Source organism: Bufo gargarizans, chromosome 5, assembly GCF_014858855.1.
Source record: "Bufo gargarizans isolate SCDJY-AF-19 chromosome 5, ASM1485885v1, whole genome shotgun sequence".
Classification (NCBI taxonomy): domain Eukaryota; kingdom Metazoa; phylum Chordata; class Amphibia; order Anura; family Bufonidae; genus Bufo; species Bufo gargarizans.
In genome coordinates this window covers 346,217,973-346,236,301 of record NC_058084.1, presented here as the reverse complement: position 1 = coordinate 346,236,301, position 18,329 = coordinate 346,217,973, and the positions used below count along the sequence as shown (strand labels likewise).

The 18,329-nt window shown below is 42.4% G+C and overlaps 1 protein-coding gene across 2 annotated transcripts in view; it reads left to right on the top strand.

Moving 5' to 3' along the window:
• The first annotated feature begins 979 nt into the window (after positions 1 to 979).
• The window catches only part of CREB5 (cAMP responsive element binding protein 5), a 506,504-nt gene continuing 489,154 nt past the window's right edge, over positions 980 to 18,329 (top strand). For both annotated transcript variants that reach the window (XM_044293077.1, XM_044293078.1), the window contains exon 1: positions 980 to 1,059. The gene's annotated coding sequence lies outside the window, so the exon portion shown is untranslated. The remainder of the gene's footprint in view (positions 1,060 to 18,329) is intronic.

Below are 18,329 nucleotides of genomic sequence, written 5' to 3'. Positions count from 1 at the left end.
ACAATATTAGGACCCCCCTCTCCATACAATATTACACGCCCCCCCTTGCACACAATATTAGGACCCCCCCTCCATACAATATTAGGACCCCCCCATACAATATTACACGCCCCCCCTTGCACACAATATTAGGACCCCCCCTCCATACAATATTAGGACCCCCCCATACAATATTACACGCCCGCCCCCCCTGCATACAATATTACACGCCCCCGCACACAATATTACATGGCACCCCCCTTCCATACATTACACCCCCCCTTGCCTACAATATTAGGACCCCCCCATACAATATTACACGCCCGCCCCCCCTGCATACAATATTACACGCCCTCCCCAGTACACACTCGCACGTCTCCTGCGCTGACACTTTCTATCTCCCGCCGTCCCTCAGACCGACCCTTCTGCTCGGCACACAGCATATCTGTGCAGCACACCGGCTTCAGACCCAGGAATGTCACGTGCTGTTGTGACGTCAGCAGGTCCGTACCGTGCACGGACACTACCGTACAAAGCTCCGGAGCAGTACCAGCGGCTCCCTGGCTCAGCCCTGGTGTTACAGGCGGCCTCCCCTATCCCCGGTCCCACATGAGTCAGCCCCCAGCAGCTGAGCTACAGCTGAGCGGGCTCCACCAGCCTCCAGGGGGGCGTGCCGGCCAGCCCCCGGCCACACCCCCTCCGCTCCATGCTATGATTTAGAAGTTCAGGAATCCCACGTGACGTCACCAGGGGATGATGTAATGCTGCTCTAAATAGAACGTATTGTAATCTTCCCCCAGTCCAACGTGGTTCTTTTGTAGTACATGGCACTGTGTCTTTAAATGTGTGTGTGTGTATGTGTGATGCAGGGGGAAAGTCACTCCCCACTCCAGAAAGAAGCCCAGAGTCTTTAAGCAGCCTGTGAAGAGTTAGCTGCTGCTCCAAGTCTTTGCACTGTACATGCTGCAGCCAAATAAACTTCTAGCGCTATTTACCTGCTTCAGCCGCGGAGCCAAGTTCCTTCCATCTTACAGGACCCCACAGTCTCCTCACATAGCTGCTGATTTCTACACTTGCTGGGTAAGTGGACCCCACTGGATACATTGAAAAGTTGTCAATGAATTAGATGGTCATTCCATTTAAAGGGACAGTAGATCTAGACTTGAAACTTTGCATTCTAGATGCTAGTAATGTGTAGGATGTCAGATCTGTCACCTGCTGTCTGCAAAGTGTGCCGACAGTCCTCTGCCTGAAGGGGTTAAATCCACTTCCTAGCAGTTTCATTCAGGATGACAGTGACAGATTTTGGTGTTGTCAGTAGATCAGGTGAATGGAGGGGTGTGCTGCTTATCTCGCCCCAATACTTTACAACCTGCCCAGCCATCAGGACAGGGTGACCGCTGAAGCACCACTCACTTTTTAGCACTTTTCACCAACTTTAGTGGGAGTTGGAAAACTTTTATTTTTTTTTGTCTCAGCTGATCTGGGCAAACGGAGTCCAGTTAGGTCATCAGCAAGTCGTTAATATGCTGGTGCCATCCGCCACGTAGAAGACAATACATTTCACGGCCATCCCCATCGACTACAATACATAAGACACAGATAACTCCTGCATTGTTCAAGGGTTGTCAAGCCAACCGTGGACGAGGGGGGGGGGGGCGCTTATATTGGGATTGGACGCTGAGTCGTGTCGTGGCATACTTCGCTGGGAACTGGGGGACACTGTTCTCTCAGATACACAAATTGCATGAGAGTTATGTAATAATCTATAAAAATCCTAATCTGATTTTAGTATATCATTAGTCTATCAGCGATTCATTGAGTAATACTAAATATCGAGATGTAGCAGAGCTGAATTAGCTTTTTTGCCATACTGGGCGCACATGGGGATATGTACAGATTACGTAGGATGAGGACCAGTAGCCTCCGGCAGCGGCACTACTCCAGCTGTTCTGAAACTACAACTCCGAGAATCCTCCTTTCACTTCTACGGGAGTTGCAAGAACGGCCGAGTTAGTGCGCACGCTGGGAGTTGTAGTTTCCCAACAGCTGGAGTGTAGTCGATATACATGACAAACTCGGCTCTGCTACTTCTGTCCAACACCTGTTTTATTAATAAGGAGTTATTACCATGTATATGGGCTCATTCTTTTATTCTGCTCTTGACCGCCCCTGCTTCCTACGCTTTATGTGATGACGAGCTCTGCTGCCTGCGTTGGAGGGTGCTTTGTGCGTATTTGGTTGTTAGGTGTCAGTATTTGTATGTTTTCCTCGCAGACATCCCTGGGAATAATGCTGGACACGGGGTCATTACATCATTCCGCAGCCTAGGAAGAGGGTATGATTACCAGCTTCAGATAGCGAAGGGCTCAGGAGTTAGATCTGCTGACCGTGCAGTCTGCCTCCCAGATAAACACTGCTACACACACTGACATCTTTCTTTTGTGCAGTACCAGTTGTTTTAATGCGCTGTGCGTTGGTGGGAATCTGGACTCAGACATCTAGTCGGTGCTGTCACCAGACAAGCGCTGGTCCAACTGAACAGTCCCATTAGAAATGCCAGTACGTAATACATTTCACTCCATGATTGAATCTCTGAAGTTCCTGCCGGCTCCTTAAGGCCGTCCCTGCCAGGACAGCGTTCATTAAGACCCGTCATTCGGACGTTAAAATCACACCTTTTTATGTGTTCGTAAACTTTATGCGAAGTTCTTCTGTGTCTCCCCTTAACCGTGTAACCCCAAAAGTTAAAAGACAAGAGGTGCTTCATTAGGATAAAAAACTAACAAACCTGATTTCCCCCAAACCATTGATCTTCCCTTTTCCCTCTCCACCCACCTAATGTATGAATGGAGCAGAAAGCGTGAGAAGAAAAGGGGGGTACGTAAAGGTCTGGAGGGTCACTAGGATAGAAGGGAGATCAACCGAGACGGGCATTAATAACAGTAATGAGAACGAGCTAGCGGGAATAGTAGAGGAATTGTACGACTTGCAGGGAAGGCCCAAAAATGTTTAAAGTTTTTAAAACGTATCGTCAAGGCAATAGATGATTTGGAGTGTGTGTGTGTGTGTGTGTGTGTGTGTGTGTGGGTGGGGGGGGGGGTGATAAAATGGTAAAAATACAACTTATAAATGTACATGAATTTCTACTGAGTCTATATGAACAGTACAGTTTATCTATCTATCTACAGAGTATCTACTATGCATCTATCTACTGTTCTATCTATCTATCATCTAATCTATATCTAATTATCTATCATCTGTTTATCTATCGTCATCTAATATCTATCTAATTATCTATTTATCTGTCCGTCTGTCTATCTATCTATCCTTATTTCTCTAATACATAATATATTGCCGTCTTATAGCTATATAATACTACTGTACTGTAATGTTACTCTATGGCACGTGCAGCGTTGTGAGACCGTCATGTAAGCCATTTAGGTAGTAATCAGAGGTAATAAAGAGTTAAAGATGGATTCTACAAAACTGGAACTCCACACACTTGAAGCTCTTCTGGCTGGCTGCCGTGTGCTGAGTATTAGTATTATCTAAATATTAATTTGTCCTCATGCTCCCTGTTTGACGTGCGTCTGGAGTTTCCTAATTATTTAGATTTTATAGAATAAGAACTTTAAATTTGTCTTTGTTGTTTTTTTTAAATTAATTTGCAGATAATGTGAACTGAAAATGTCTGCATTTTAAGCAAAGTGATATGTATCCTGTGAAACCATAACTACAGGAGTATATTGTGGTGGAAATGTAAATGTGCTTTGAAAGACAACGGTAAAGTATAATAGTTTATTAAACAATGGTGCAAGTGCATCTTCATCCTCAGTCTGCAGTGGTTGTAGAAACCTTACATGTGCACACGGATAGATGTAGCTAGATCTGTGATGGATAGATAGACAGATAGACATATGATAGATGTAGCTAGATCTGTGATAGATAGATATTAGATGATAGATACATAGACATATGATAGATAGATGATAGATATTAGATAGATAAACAGTATAATTTATTCACTCGTGTTCAGTGCGACGTTTCACTCTCACATTGGGACTTGTTTCAGTCTTGAAAAAAGTCCCAATGTGGGACTGAAACGTCGCACTGAACACGAGTGAATAAATTGCTGAATTCTTAATGATATCCTGGAGTGATGCAATATTGTCTGGATATTGGCCATTTTACTCTGGATCAAGGCACAGATTATTGGCACCCACCATTGAATTTTCCAGAGTCATGCTGTGGCTCTTTTGCTTGGATAGATAGATAGATAGATAGATAGTCACTGCTTGAGAAAGGTCCCATTGAGAGGACTGAGACGTCGCTATCTGGGGAAATTACGCACATATTTCATTTGGAAGTGGCGTGGAATTCGTGTTTATTTTTTTGTAAAGTTGGTGGATCGCTTCTTCAGCCACTGGCACTCCACATTTATACGATTACTGCAGTGCTGCCCATTACATTTTCTATTTCTAGATAGATAGAGAGATAGATAGATGAGATATCTGGATAGAGAGATAGATATGAGATAGACGGATGGCTGTATATATATATATATATATATATATATACCGTAGATATAAGATAGATAGAGATAGATAGATATAGATATACAATAGATAGATAGATAGATAGATAGATAGAGAGATAGATATGAGATGGATTGATGGATATATACCGTATATATATATTTATATATGTATATAGATATAAGATAGCTAGAGATAGATAGATATAGATATACGATAGATGAATAGATAGATGGATAGAGAGATAGATATGAGATAGACGGATGGATGGATATAAGATAGATAGATATAAGATAGCTAGAGATAGATAGATATAGATATACGATAGATAAATAGAGAGATAGATGGATGGATATATAGATATATAATAAATGAATAGATAGATATGAGATAGCTGAATAGAGATCGATAGTTATTTATTTTATGTTATTTATTTTATGCACTTATATAGCGCTGACATATTCCGCAGCGCTTTACAGACATTAGCATCCGGCTGTCCCCAATAGGGCTCACAGTCTAAGGTCCCTATCAGTGTGTCTTTGGAGTGTGGGAGGAAACCTGAGTACCCGGAGGAAACCCACACAAACATGGGGAGAACATACAGACTCCATGCAGATGTTGTCCTTGGGCAGATTTGAACCTAGGACCCTGGTGCTGCTAGGCACCAGTGCTAACCACCGAGCCAATGTGCTCATGCGATAGATAGAGAGATAATGAGACAGATCTATAGATAGATGATATGAGACAGATAAGACGTCTATACTTGTGTGAGTCTTTGTGCTTTTCAGTCACTGCTCAATAACTATGATATATCTGCAGTCTGTGATGCAGAACGGTAGCTGTGTATTACATATAAAGCCTCAATGGAGCGTTTGATTAATGGCAAGTGATTAACCATATTATTTGAAGCCGTCCAGGGTAATGCTTCAGAGAATTTGCTCGCCCTCGTTACACTACAGGTCCTTAACCTTTTTTGGCCCAATCCTCTGACCGGACAGCTGATTCCAGGGCTGACGGTTTCACGCTAAAATGGACATTTGCTTCTCCCTAAATGATATACATAGGCTTATACAGGAGAACCAATGGCAGATATTCCAATTAACCCTTAAGAAATCACACATTCATTGACGCAAAAAAATATAAATAAAATGTAAATAAAACTAATAGCCTTTCATTCAAATAAATGCTTTTAATGCGAACAGGCCCAATACGTTTGCTATGAAATAATTCTAATCAACAGGAAAATTATACATAAGTTACTTTAGATTTGCTTATACGGCGAAAGTAAAAGTTATCATTTTAGGTGTATTGGGCTGATGCAGCAGTGCATTTGAGAAATGAGTATTTGAGAAAAATACTGCAGTTATAGTAAAAAAAAAAATATTAAAAAACCATGTAGGATATTTCACTATAGTAACAACCTCTTTGTAGTCTCTATCATGGAAGTCATAGGGGGGAGAGTTCCATTGAAAAACTGTGTTTGGACCAGATGTTCATAAATTCCCTTTCACTTACATTGTGTATTTAAATGAAATGTGGGGGGGGGGATAAATAATATATATATATTTATTTATTTTTATCTTGCGTTGTCTCTATTCCATAGTGAGTTATTATTCTTCTACCAGAAAATACAGTAATAAATAAGTGAATTTTCGGCAGGAGCACAGCTGTGTTCCTAGGTGGCGCAGTCTCATGGCTGGTGAAAGCTGCAGGGCTTTCGAGCCGCTCATATGAATGCTTGTTTGATATCCTTCACCTTCAGCACTCACAACAGAGCTGATTCTGTAGTAGGCCAAACTGTAAAAGGGGTTTTTAGCCGAATTTTCCATGTCTCTCCAACCTACCTGCTTATTGGTTAGTGGAAAATCTCGTATCATAACTTAACGTAAAACTGCAGTTACCTTCATATTTCCAGGTGGTTTCATGAGCGTACAGAACTGTCCAGTATAAGGGGCTGGAAACACACAAACCTATTGTGTATTGAATATGACTGCAGCTCATGGAGAACATGACTTTGTCAGATACTGAAGATTGGAATATGAAACATACACCTTAATTGGTTGCTGAATTACGTATTGTTTTCATCGTGCGTATCGTCTTTAGGCTGTAAGATTTATGGCTAAGACTCAATGGACGTATTAATAGGTGAATGCAGATTATTCGCACCTGTTTAATACGTCCCACGTATTACTGTTCAGATCCAAGTTGTTTTTTCATTTGAAGAAAACCGCTCGGAACGTATCACATGCATTTTACTTTTTAAAAAGTTTAATTTAATTTTATTTATTTATTTATTTTATTTTTGTCAATTATGAAAGCAACGCTTGTGTTCAGGACTGGTATGTATGAACACGGCGATGTAGTATATGTGGATTTTTGTGCGGTTTTCACTGTGATTCCGCATCAAATCAGCACCATAAGGCCTCTTGCACACAAAGGTTGTGTGCCCGTGGCCAAATTGCGGCCCGCATAGGGCGCGTCTGCAATACACGGCACCGGCCCGTGTGCATTCCGCATTACGGATGCGGACCCATTCACTTGAATGGGTCCGCAATCATGGAGATGCGGACGGAAGCATGGATCGGAACCCCATCCGTGCCTCCGCATCGCAAAAGAAAAATATAGAACTTGTTCTATTTTTTTGCAGTGCGGACGGATCACAGATCCATTCAAGTTGAATGGGTCTCGATCTGTTCCGGTCGGACGTTGCCCGTGCATTGGGGACCGCAAACTGCAGTCCCCAATGCACAGAACGGATGCACAACATTCGTGTGCAAGAGGCCTAATACGCATGGATTATTTGCTGATTTCGTGGCAGATTTGCCCCAGATCTCACCTGTTGCATTGCAAGGAGTGCACTGAAGCTTTGCACAAACAGCATATTGTGGATTGCAAAATCTGCGCTGCAACTCAATTCCTGTGTGGAAAATCTCATCTACTTACAGCAGGTACTGTATTCGCTGCGTATGCGCCACCTGTAAAATCCGGCTTCTAATAGGCACCTTGTGCATGCACCCGTAGGGTGCTGGCGTATAAAGAGAAAGACTGGGACTTTTTGGATCTGTTTATTCTGCTGATTAAGAACCTAGCTCTTTCTTGATAGAACAGGACTCCTCTGAAGCTCCGATTTGCGCCACATTTTTTGGCTACTTCATTTCTTCTGCGATGAGACTATTCTTGCTTTCACATGGCTTTTAACATGTTGTGAAAAAGGCCTTACTGTATTTACTGTATTGCATACCTCTTGATAGATTAGATATGTATATATATAATTTTTTGAAGAATTTGCACTTTTTTCAACACTTTTGAAGTGTGTACGTATATATATATATATATATGTGTGTGTGTGTATATATATACAAATATAAAGTATATACATATGTAGAATGAGATAGTATATACTGTGTGTGTGTGTATATATATATATATAAACACGGTATATATTTATAGATATAGTATATACATATATAGAATGAGATAGTATATACTGTATATATAGATAGTGTGTATATATATATATATATATATATATACCGTATATATATATATTATAGTTCTATTATACAGGAGGTAAAAACTGAGGACATACTTTTATACTGTAGTTTTATAGTGTCCTGAAATCCCAGGTTGCTCCGAAGTGTTTGGAGCTAGGGACTCTTGCTGATTCAGGCACATGCTGTAAGTGATACTGTGTCAGGCGATCATATGTCTCACCCAAGTACCGTTCTAGTGTATCCCAATAAATAATTCCTGTTGGTTAATGTTCAGGGGAGCGGTACATTTTATAAGAGCAGTCATTTGTATATGTCTTTCTTGGAAAAAGAATATACAAACAGGCCGGATAAGATAAAAGGTGTATATATTTACTATTGGAACCGATCACTGATTTTCTTCATGAATTGATTGCTCTACAAGGAGAAATGGCCCATGTAGTCTGGGCAGGGACGAGCACGTATTCACATGTGGTCTGTCTTTTCACTTTTAGAATGATTGCCCTATATGCTGGTTATTTATCCAGGGATCTCAGGTAAAAGGGTCTCATCAAATGTTTATATCATATATATTAGGCTTTGTGCACACGGCCGTTGCCGTCTTGTGGTCCACAAACCGCGGGTCGGCCAAATATGGACACTGGTTGTGTGCATCCCGGACTTTCCTCGGTCTCTTTTATAGAAACGCCTATTAGGACATGTTCTATAATTTGTGGAATGGGAACATGGATGCAGACAGCACTCACATCAGGATTAGGGCTTGTTCACACGATCGTGGCGTGTTTTGCGGTCTTGCAAATTGCAGATCCGCGAAACACAGATGCCGCCTGTGTGCCTTCCACAATTTGCGGAACAGAACAGGAGGCCCATGATAGAAATGCCTATTCTTGTCCGCAAAACGGACAATAATAGGACATGCCTCATAATAATTTTTGCGGGGCCACGGAACGCAGCAACGGATGGAGTGAATGGGTCCGCACGCGAGCCGCAAAAAATGCGGCTCGGATGCGGACCAAAACCACGTTCGTGTGAACGAGTCTTTAGGCTGATAACATCTGTGTGCTGTCTGCATTTTCTGAGGCCCCATAGAAATGAATGGGTGCGTACAATGTGCAAAAAATGCAGATCGGACGCGGGCCCAAAATCAGGGAAAATAAGCTGCCACCAGAGGTGCCTGGCAGTGGCTTTCTTCCTTCTACTTAGGGTCCATTCACACATCCGTGTGCGTTTTGCGGATCTGCAAAACACGGACACCGGCAATGTGCGTACCACATTTTGCCGGCACTAATAGAATATGCCTTTAATTGTTCGTTATCTATTTTTGGGGGGAACGGAAATGTGGACCCGAAAGTGCGGGTCCGCATTTCCGGATCGGGACCGCACATCGTGCGGCCTCATAGAAATGAATGGGTCTGCAATTCCGTTTCACAAAATGCGGGACGGAATTGCGGATGTGTGAATGGAGCCTTATTCAGAACACGTGCACACTCGCCCAAGCTGAGCTTTCACGTGTATACGGGGGTGTCAGGAGGGATATATATGGCCTAGCAAGCGATTGGCCAAGAGCTATCTATAGGTGTACTGTACAGATATGTGAGGCCTGACAGTCAGGCGGGATTTTTCAACAGTGTCCACCTGCACACATAAAAAAAAATGAAAAAGAAGGTCCCTTGGGCACAGCTGGAACATTGTGCACACGGGTGAATAAAGTTTCCATCTTCTCTCTATGTGGAGTGCTGCTAAATTTTGGCTTTTGTAATGTATGGCCACATGGTCAGCTCCCATGCTGTAGCTGTGCAGCACAGACGAGCCCTGGATTATTATGCATCCCTTTAAAGAATTTACAAGTTCTACGCAACTCGTGCAAACACGACCCCAAAACCGCTTTCCCAAGTCAATTGCAAGAATGTTTCCTATTAATTTGGTAAAATCTGATTGGGCCACATGGCAATATCGTTAATGCCTGTTCATGTTTTGAAATCTTTAACCCTATAATTAGCTCTTAACCCGTGCTGATTAAATTTATGTCTTCATGTGGTTTTTGGCTGTTTGTGTCTGGTTTGAGTTTTCTCTATGGCACTGATATAAAAGAAAGCTATAAAACTGCTCTCTCCTTTGCAAACGCTGATTCAATCTATCGTCCTTAGAATTAGGTCTGCTGTCTACGTGTCTTCGAAAGCCGCGCATTTGCCTATACCTTGACCATAGGGAGGATGAATCACCGAATGTAAGATACTTTTGTCGCTATTTCTCTGCAAAGAACGTCGCCTTTCGACGGTACACGGAAGTGGGTGGGTTAATGTGTGGCCTCGGTTGCTGTCACAACCAACATAATTTGGCTGTTTGTGGTATAATTTGTTACTGGGGCTCAGCACTGCATCGGTTGCAGTCTTTTAGGCTATAAATTAAGCAGCTTATTAGGTAAAGTCAGCCTCGTAAATCTGCCAGTTAACCTCTTCGCGGTCATAGAGGGTCGCACTCTGGAACTGAGAAAGTTTTACGTTTATGCAAAGCATAAGGAATAGCAGAAGAAATGAATCGCGTTGGAATGCATCACTTTAAATTGGGCTTAGCCTCATGGTAATGATCTTGCTCAATGGGATATTTTGTGCATTAGGGTATAAACAGCGCCATTCTACCTTCATCAATAATCTAATTGCCGTACATACTATTGAGATCAGGCTAACGTTTACCAGATGTAGAGGTTCTGATGGAGAGGTTTGAAAAAAAAAAAATAGCATTTTTTTTTATATATTTTTTTTTTTAACATTTTCCAACCAAGTGTACAAATATGGAGGGTGGGGTATTTAGGAACTCACTTTTTGGAAACCCCTTCCTATCTTTTGGTCCAACCAGGCAGAGTATTAGGACTGGGCCTACTTTTCTGTATGCATCGTTATTGGTGTTGCACAGTGGTCCCTGCACAGTGGGGGGTGTCCCTGCACAGTGGGGGGAGGGGGTGTGTGCTTGCACAGTAGGGGGTGTCCCTGCACAGTGGGGGGGTGGGGGGGGGGGTCCCTGCACAGTGTGACACTATCCAATCAGTGCTTCTGCAGCGGGCACCTCCCCCCAGGGCCCTTAAAGAGGAAAAGTACTTGTTTTCGTGACGCCTGTTGCAATGAAGTAACAAGGGCACAGGGCCTCTTTCAGTGATACTGTGGTTGATACCCAGGTGTAGGAATGCCAGAGTGATGTAGGGTGGCCTAAATATCTCTTAATGTTGGTGCACGTGTTGACTTGCTGTGCGGATCTGCAGCATGTCAATTGTTGTAGCATTTTTTTTGTATTGCTTATTTCACACTTTTCAATGGAAGGATGAGATCTGTGGAAAATCTGCATCAAATCTGCACCAAAACAGCAATAAATAGCAAGGATTTATGTGCGGTTTTTAGGCCCCTTTCACGTGAGCGAGTTTTCCGTGCGGGTGCAATGTGTGAGTTGAATGCATTGCACCCGCACTGAATCCAGACCCATTCATTTCTATGGGGCTGTGCAGCATGCTCTATTTTGTGCATTTTTCACGCAACGCAGGCCCCATAGAAGTAAATGGGGCTGCGTGAAAATCGCAAGCATCTGCAAGCAAGTGCGAATGCGGTGCGATTTTCACGCACAGTTGCTAGGAGACGATCGGGATGGGGACCTGATCTTTATTATTTCCCCTTATGACATGGTTATAAGGGAAAATAATAGCATTCTGAATACAGAATGCATAGTACAATAGGGCTGGAGGAGTTAAAAAAAATAAAAATTTATTTAACTCACCTTAATCCACTTGTTTGCGCAGCCGGCATCTCTAATGTCTTCTTCTTTGAGGCATAGGACCTTTGATAACGTCACTACGCTCATCACATGGTCCGTCACATGATCCATCACCATGGTAATGGATCATGTGACGGACCATGTGATAAGCGTAGTGACGTCATCAAAGGTCCTATTCCTGATGCGGGCTGCGCGAACAAGTGGATTAGGGTGAGTTTATTTTTTATTTTATTTTATTTTTTTAACCCCTCCAGCCCTATTGTACTATGCATTCTGTATTCAGAATGCTATTATTTTCCCTTATAACCAGGTTATAAGTGGAAATAATACAGTCTACACAACACCTAAACATGCCGTACCAAACATGCCGATTTTTCTCACGCGCGTGCAAAACGCATTATACAATGTTTTGCACTCGCGCGTAAAAATCGTGCATGTTTTTCGCAATGCACCCCCATCTTTTCCTGCAACGCCCTTGTGAAACTAGCCTAAAACCCACAAAAAATGCATCAAAACCACTATAAATAATATAATATATAATAAATAGTGGGGCTTTTTTTGTGTGTGGCGTTGGTGCAGATTTCATGCACATTTTCTGCACACAAATCTGCACCATGTGCAGGAACCCCTACAATACTGTACGTCTACACAGTGATTTTGGACCAACATCCATCGTACTACCAAAGATTGCAGTGTAGCTGGGCTGCCATAGGAATGAATGTGTCACAGCTCAACTCGCATGTTTGCTGTGACAAGTGACAGGCGAAACTCAAAAAAATCACATCTCGCGACTCACACAGCGGCCCATTCCTATAGCAGCCTGACTACACTGCAATCTTCAGTCGCGTGGCCAAAATCCTAGTCGTGTGGCCAAAATCAAAAGGAATGGCACAGCATAGAATCATAAGAACAGATGCTCCAGAATTGTTATTCCATGGGGAATGCAAGTAGTTACTAAGGTCCTTTCACACTATTTTTTTTTGCGGATCCGTCATGGATCTGCAAAAACGCTTCCGTTACAATAATACAACCGCATGCATCCGTCATGAACGGATCCGGTTGTATTATGTCTTATATAGCCATGACGGATCCATCATAAACACCATTGAAAGTTAATGGGGGACGGATCCGTTTTCTATTGCGTCTTGCTCCGCACCACATCACGGACAGAAAAACGCTGCTTGGCGATGGGGACGCAACCAAACAGAACGGAATGCATTCTCAGTTTTGTCCCCATTGACAATGAATGGGGACAACATGGAAGTGTTTTCCTCCGGTATTGAGATCCTATGATGAATTGAAAACACTAGTGTGAAAGTAGCCTAACACAGACATGTCAGGGGCAGTGACAGCAAGTCTTTACTGTGGGAGAGGAATTGATATCATTATGGCATAGCATTTTTTCACGCTGCGGCACACGGACTGCGTATACAGAAGACCCGATGGACGTATACAGTATGGAACTGCTCAGGATCCCTACTGCTCTCCTATGAATGGGGCCTACGGCCAGGTTTACTCACAGAGCAAACTTCAGCTGTGGAAATGGCTCTAAATCCACAACAAATCGACTTGTGTTACTCATTTGCGTACATTTTTCCACAGCTTGTAAATGAGGTTTTGTAAATCTTCACCTAAACAGATTTTACTGTACTTTATTGTGGGATTTTGGTGCCGTAACAAATACCCCGCTTGTAAACACAGCCTTATTAAATGCCCAGCTGACTAAAAACTTTCTATTGGGCCTTGTTCACACATAGGTTGGGTCAGGTGATAGTGCTGAGCCACTACACTACTCAAAGAAAAGCCCCTAAAGAGATTATAGGGTTGTCGTTTGTCATTGAACCCTTTAATAACCACCAAGGGTCCTTTTTTATGATTTCTAGAGCAGGTGCCCAGCTGTCCCTCTGAGCCCAGCTGTTTAACCGATTCATTGCCGCAGTCAAGTAGTGACCTGGTGACCCAATCAGGGACTGGGAAGCACGGGAAGCACGGAGTGCTATCCGCATCTTTTGCAGCCCCATTGAAGTGAATGGGTCCGGCTCGGATTGCGGACCAAAACAACGGCCGTGTGTATGAGGCCTAAGAGTAATAAATATTGAGTTTTGTTTGGCTGTTAACCCTTGCTTTTGTTACTGGAAAAAAAGAAATAAAAATGGAAAATATGCCAAAAAAGTGAAATTTCGTCTACATTTTTCTTTAATTCTTGTGGAACACCTAAAGGGTTAACAAAGGATTTGCTTCTAAACTTCTGAGCCTTCTAACGTCCCAAAAAAGAAAATTTGCAAAATGATCCAAACATGAAGTAGACATATGGGAAATGTAAAGTAATAACTATTTTTAGGATGTATCACTATCTGTTCTAAAAGCAGAGAAATGTAAATTACGAAAATTGTGAATTTTTCAAATTTTTGGGTAAATTTGGTATTTTTTTATGAATAAAAATGAAATATTTTGACTCAAATTTACCACTGTCATGAAGTACAATATGTGACGAGAAAACACTCTCAGAATGGCTTGGATAAGTAAAAGCGTTTTAAAGTTATTACCACATAAAGTGACACATGTCAGATTTGCAAAAAATGGCCTGGTCCTTAAGGTGAAAAATGGCAGGGTCCTGAAGGGGTTAAAGTACAGACAGATGCTACTTACACTTTCTTCACTTCAGTAACATATGTGAGGAATAATTGGCTAAAGCACAAAAAGAGTACGTTCCTTCTTGGTACGACACCATTATACAATCTCCCTCACCCAGACGAAAACTGCTCTCCCTATTCTACAAGTTACTAGTAGCTAAGAGGGTAGCGAAGCCCTCTTTCATCAGACAGTGGGAAACTGATCTCGGACTAAGCTTCACCGAATCGGAGGTAGATAGGATTCTCAGTCACTCACATGGCTTCTCCCGTTGTATAACAACTGAGGAAAATGCTTTTAAACTGTTTACTAAGTGGTACCGTACCCCAGACGTGTTGAGCAAAATGTTTCCCTCAGAATCTGAGAATTGTTGGAGGTGCCATACAAACAGGGGCAAGGCTCTGCACGTATGGTGGTCATGCCCTGGGATTCGTCTGTTTTGGAACGATGTGGCTAACGAGATTAAAAAGTTATGCCCAGCTGGCACAACTCTAACGCCCAGAGCTGTCCTCTTAAACCTACCAGATTCACACTGTCCCCTTAGCAAGCACTCATTACTCTCCCACCTGCGGCTAAACTGCTCATCCCTCTTAACTGGCTTTCTGAACGGGCTCCTACTTTTGCAGATGGGGAAAGATAAAGATAAAGTTCAGGAAATTTGTAGATTTGAGGAGTTAACCAGTTGGGAATCCTTGTCACACGACAAATATTCAGTCACTTAGGAGCCGTGGATGCAGAAGAACCAGAGGTGATCCCAAATCCCTAATCAATAATGATCTATACAACTCACCCATTCGACCGTTGTAGTAGCGATCATATTATGTTCATCTTGATGTAACAGGACCACTGTCCTATATATAATGCTGTTTATACCTTTATACATAAGTCTACTGCTCTAATGATCCTGGGGCATGTTGCCTCATTCTCTTATGTTTATTGTTTACCAATTAGGCCTCATGCACACAAAAGTGTTTTTTCACTGTCAGTGATTTGGCTTCAGTGGTCCGTGTCCGATTTTACTTCAGTTGTGTTTCCTTGTGTCTTCCTTTTTTTGTGTCTGATGGGAAAAAAAAGGAAGATTAATGAAAAGTGTAATTTTATTGCACCAAGGTCTTGTAGAAAAAAAACGGACACGGACACGGTTGACATACCAGTTGTGCATCAGTTTTTTTTTTCACAGCTCCATAGAAATGAATGGGACCTCCGCTAAGCTGTGAAAAATGACGGAACGGACGCGGATGCACACAACGGTCGTGTGTATGAGGTCTAACGCTGTAACCTCAATAAAAAGAAATTTGAAAGAAAGTACAGACAGATGCTAAAACATAATAGGGCAGCTTTCCTAATCCTGCAGAGCAGGGATCATTTTTTTCAGTTCTGTCAGAGATCTGTTACTTTTGAAGAGAGAAAAATTCTTCTTCACAGGACTTTTTCTCTAGTCAAAAATAACGGATCTTTGGCGAAACTGACAAAAACGGATGCAAAATAAGCACAATAAATGCTCAAAATAAAAGATTCATTTAGAAGAATGGAAAATTAAGTGGCCTTTTTACTTCTAATCCACACCCCATTTCCATTGAGTCTCACCCCTTTGTGAGCTATCCTCAAAGGATTTTGCCAAAACTAGATGCACCAAATTGCACCAAAAATGTGCCAAATTGCTCCAATTTTCATAAACCTTTGGTGCAGTTTATGACAATGTTTAAGTGCACTGACATTAGTAAATGTGGGCCTACATTTAAAATATACTTAATAAACAGTAATCCCTTAATGTGATAAAAAATGTATTAAAAAAATAAATAAGAAAACATCCCTAAAAAATTGATAACTTAGTATAAAAATAGTAAAGGCAAAAAAAACTACAATTGATTGGCTGCAGTGGTAACATGGCTTTACGTCACATCATCGCTGGCTGCTTGTAAACAATGACCAGCGGACAAACTTTCGGAAAGGGGCATGTCCTAATAAACAACATTTTGTGCCACAAATCCGTCTTAAACTCTGCCAAGTGATAGTTGGTATAGAGTTCAACAAAAGTGTCTCTCCCTGCACCACATTTATCCTCCAGCCTGAGCCGCTGTGATAAATCTGCTGCAAGTCTAGACGACCTGTCTAAGTTTATGCCATCTATAAGATTAGGAAATCTTCCCCTATCCAGTACTACTTCTCCTAGTAGGCAAATGGGGGTCATGTATTAGGCAGAAATATGCCTAAATTAGATGTATTTCTTGCGCCACAATCTGCGACGTTTCCCCCTGCTCACGCCAGGTCTAAAAAAGTGGGCGTAGAAAATGGTCTAAATGTAAGACAGCAAGGAAGCTGTCTTAGGGCTCATGCACACATGAGTATTATCTTTCTGTGTCCATTCCGTTTTTTTTGCAGACCATGTGCGAAACCATTTATTTCAATGGGTCTGCAAAAAAAACAGAAGTTACTCAGTGTGCATTCCGTTCCTGTATATCCGTTCCGCAAAAAAATAGAACATTTCCTATTATTGTCCTCATTACGGACAAGGATTAGGACTGTTCTATTAGGGGCCAGCTGTTCCGTAAAATACGGAAGTCACACCTACGTCATACGTTTGTGGATCCGTGTTTTGCAGACCGCAAAATATATATGGTCGTGTGAATGAGCCCTTACATTTAGAAGGGGTGGAGGATCCACGAAAGTTTTATAGAGGCCTATTCATAACTTCGTCGGATCGTGCTAGTGCAGGGCTTTATTAAGACCGGCGTCTAAAACACCGGTCTTAATAAATGTGCCCCAAGGAGTCTAATAGGCCATGCAATGCTTCTCTGGGAAAAAAAAGGTTTGTAAATTAGCTCTTTTCAAAAAGAAAATAAAGCGGAGTGCCTACATCTATACAAAATAGTACTTTATATACATTTTTACACAGTGGTTTATGTAGTTTTTATGCACTGTAAAATTAAAATCGCTGCACAATTGCCTAAATAATACACTGCTAAGAAAGCTCTGTGCACCCGACTTCTGCCCCAACGCTGGGTTCACACCTAGGCGTTTCTCAAACGCGCGTTTCTATGCGCGTTTTTGTCGCAGCGTTTTATGCGCGTTTTTTTTAATAGTGAACGCGCGTTTGACGCGCGTTTGGGTGACTGACAGCAGTGTTGTCCAAAGAGTCTATGGCCCAAACGCGCGTCAAACGCGCCAAAAAAAGCTCCTGTACTTGTTTGAGCGTCGGGCGTTTTACAGCGCGATCGTACGCGCTGTAAAACGCCCAGGTGTGAACCCTTCCCATAGGGAATCATTGGTTCTTGCCTGTTGTGCGTTTTACAGCGCGTAGGAACGCGCTGTAAAACGCTCAGGTGTGAACCCAGCGCAAAAGTGCTTCATGTGAACCTGGCCTTAGGCCATGTTCTCATCTGATCCTGCTGCCTCATCCAGCACAAATGAATGCAACAGTTTTTGACCAGTTGAAAACTGGCATTTATGCCGGAAAGCGGCAGGATCTGTAGAATGTGGCAGAAAAGCCTGTCAGAAACGTTCGCAGGGGATGTGATTGTGGCCTTAGATTTCATTTGTGTATGTTTTTTTCTATTGTACACTTAGCCACCATAGTGAACTAAAGCAGTAAACACCTGACAATGGCCTGTGTGAATCCATCCTTAGGCCCCTTTCACACGGGCGAGAATTCCGCGCGGGTGCAATGCGTCAGATGAACTCTTTGCACCCACACTGAATCCGGACCCATTCACTTTAATGAGGCTGTTCAGATAAGCGGTGATTTTCATGCATCACTTGTGCGTTGTGTGAAAATCGCAGTATGCTCTATATTGTGCGTTTTTGTACGCAACGCAGGCCCAATAGAAGTGAATGGGGCTGCGTGAAAATCGCAAGCATCCGCAAGCAAGTGCGGATGTGGTGCGATTTTCACGCATGGTTGCTAGGAGACGATCAGGATGGGGACCCGATC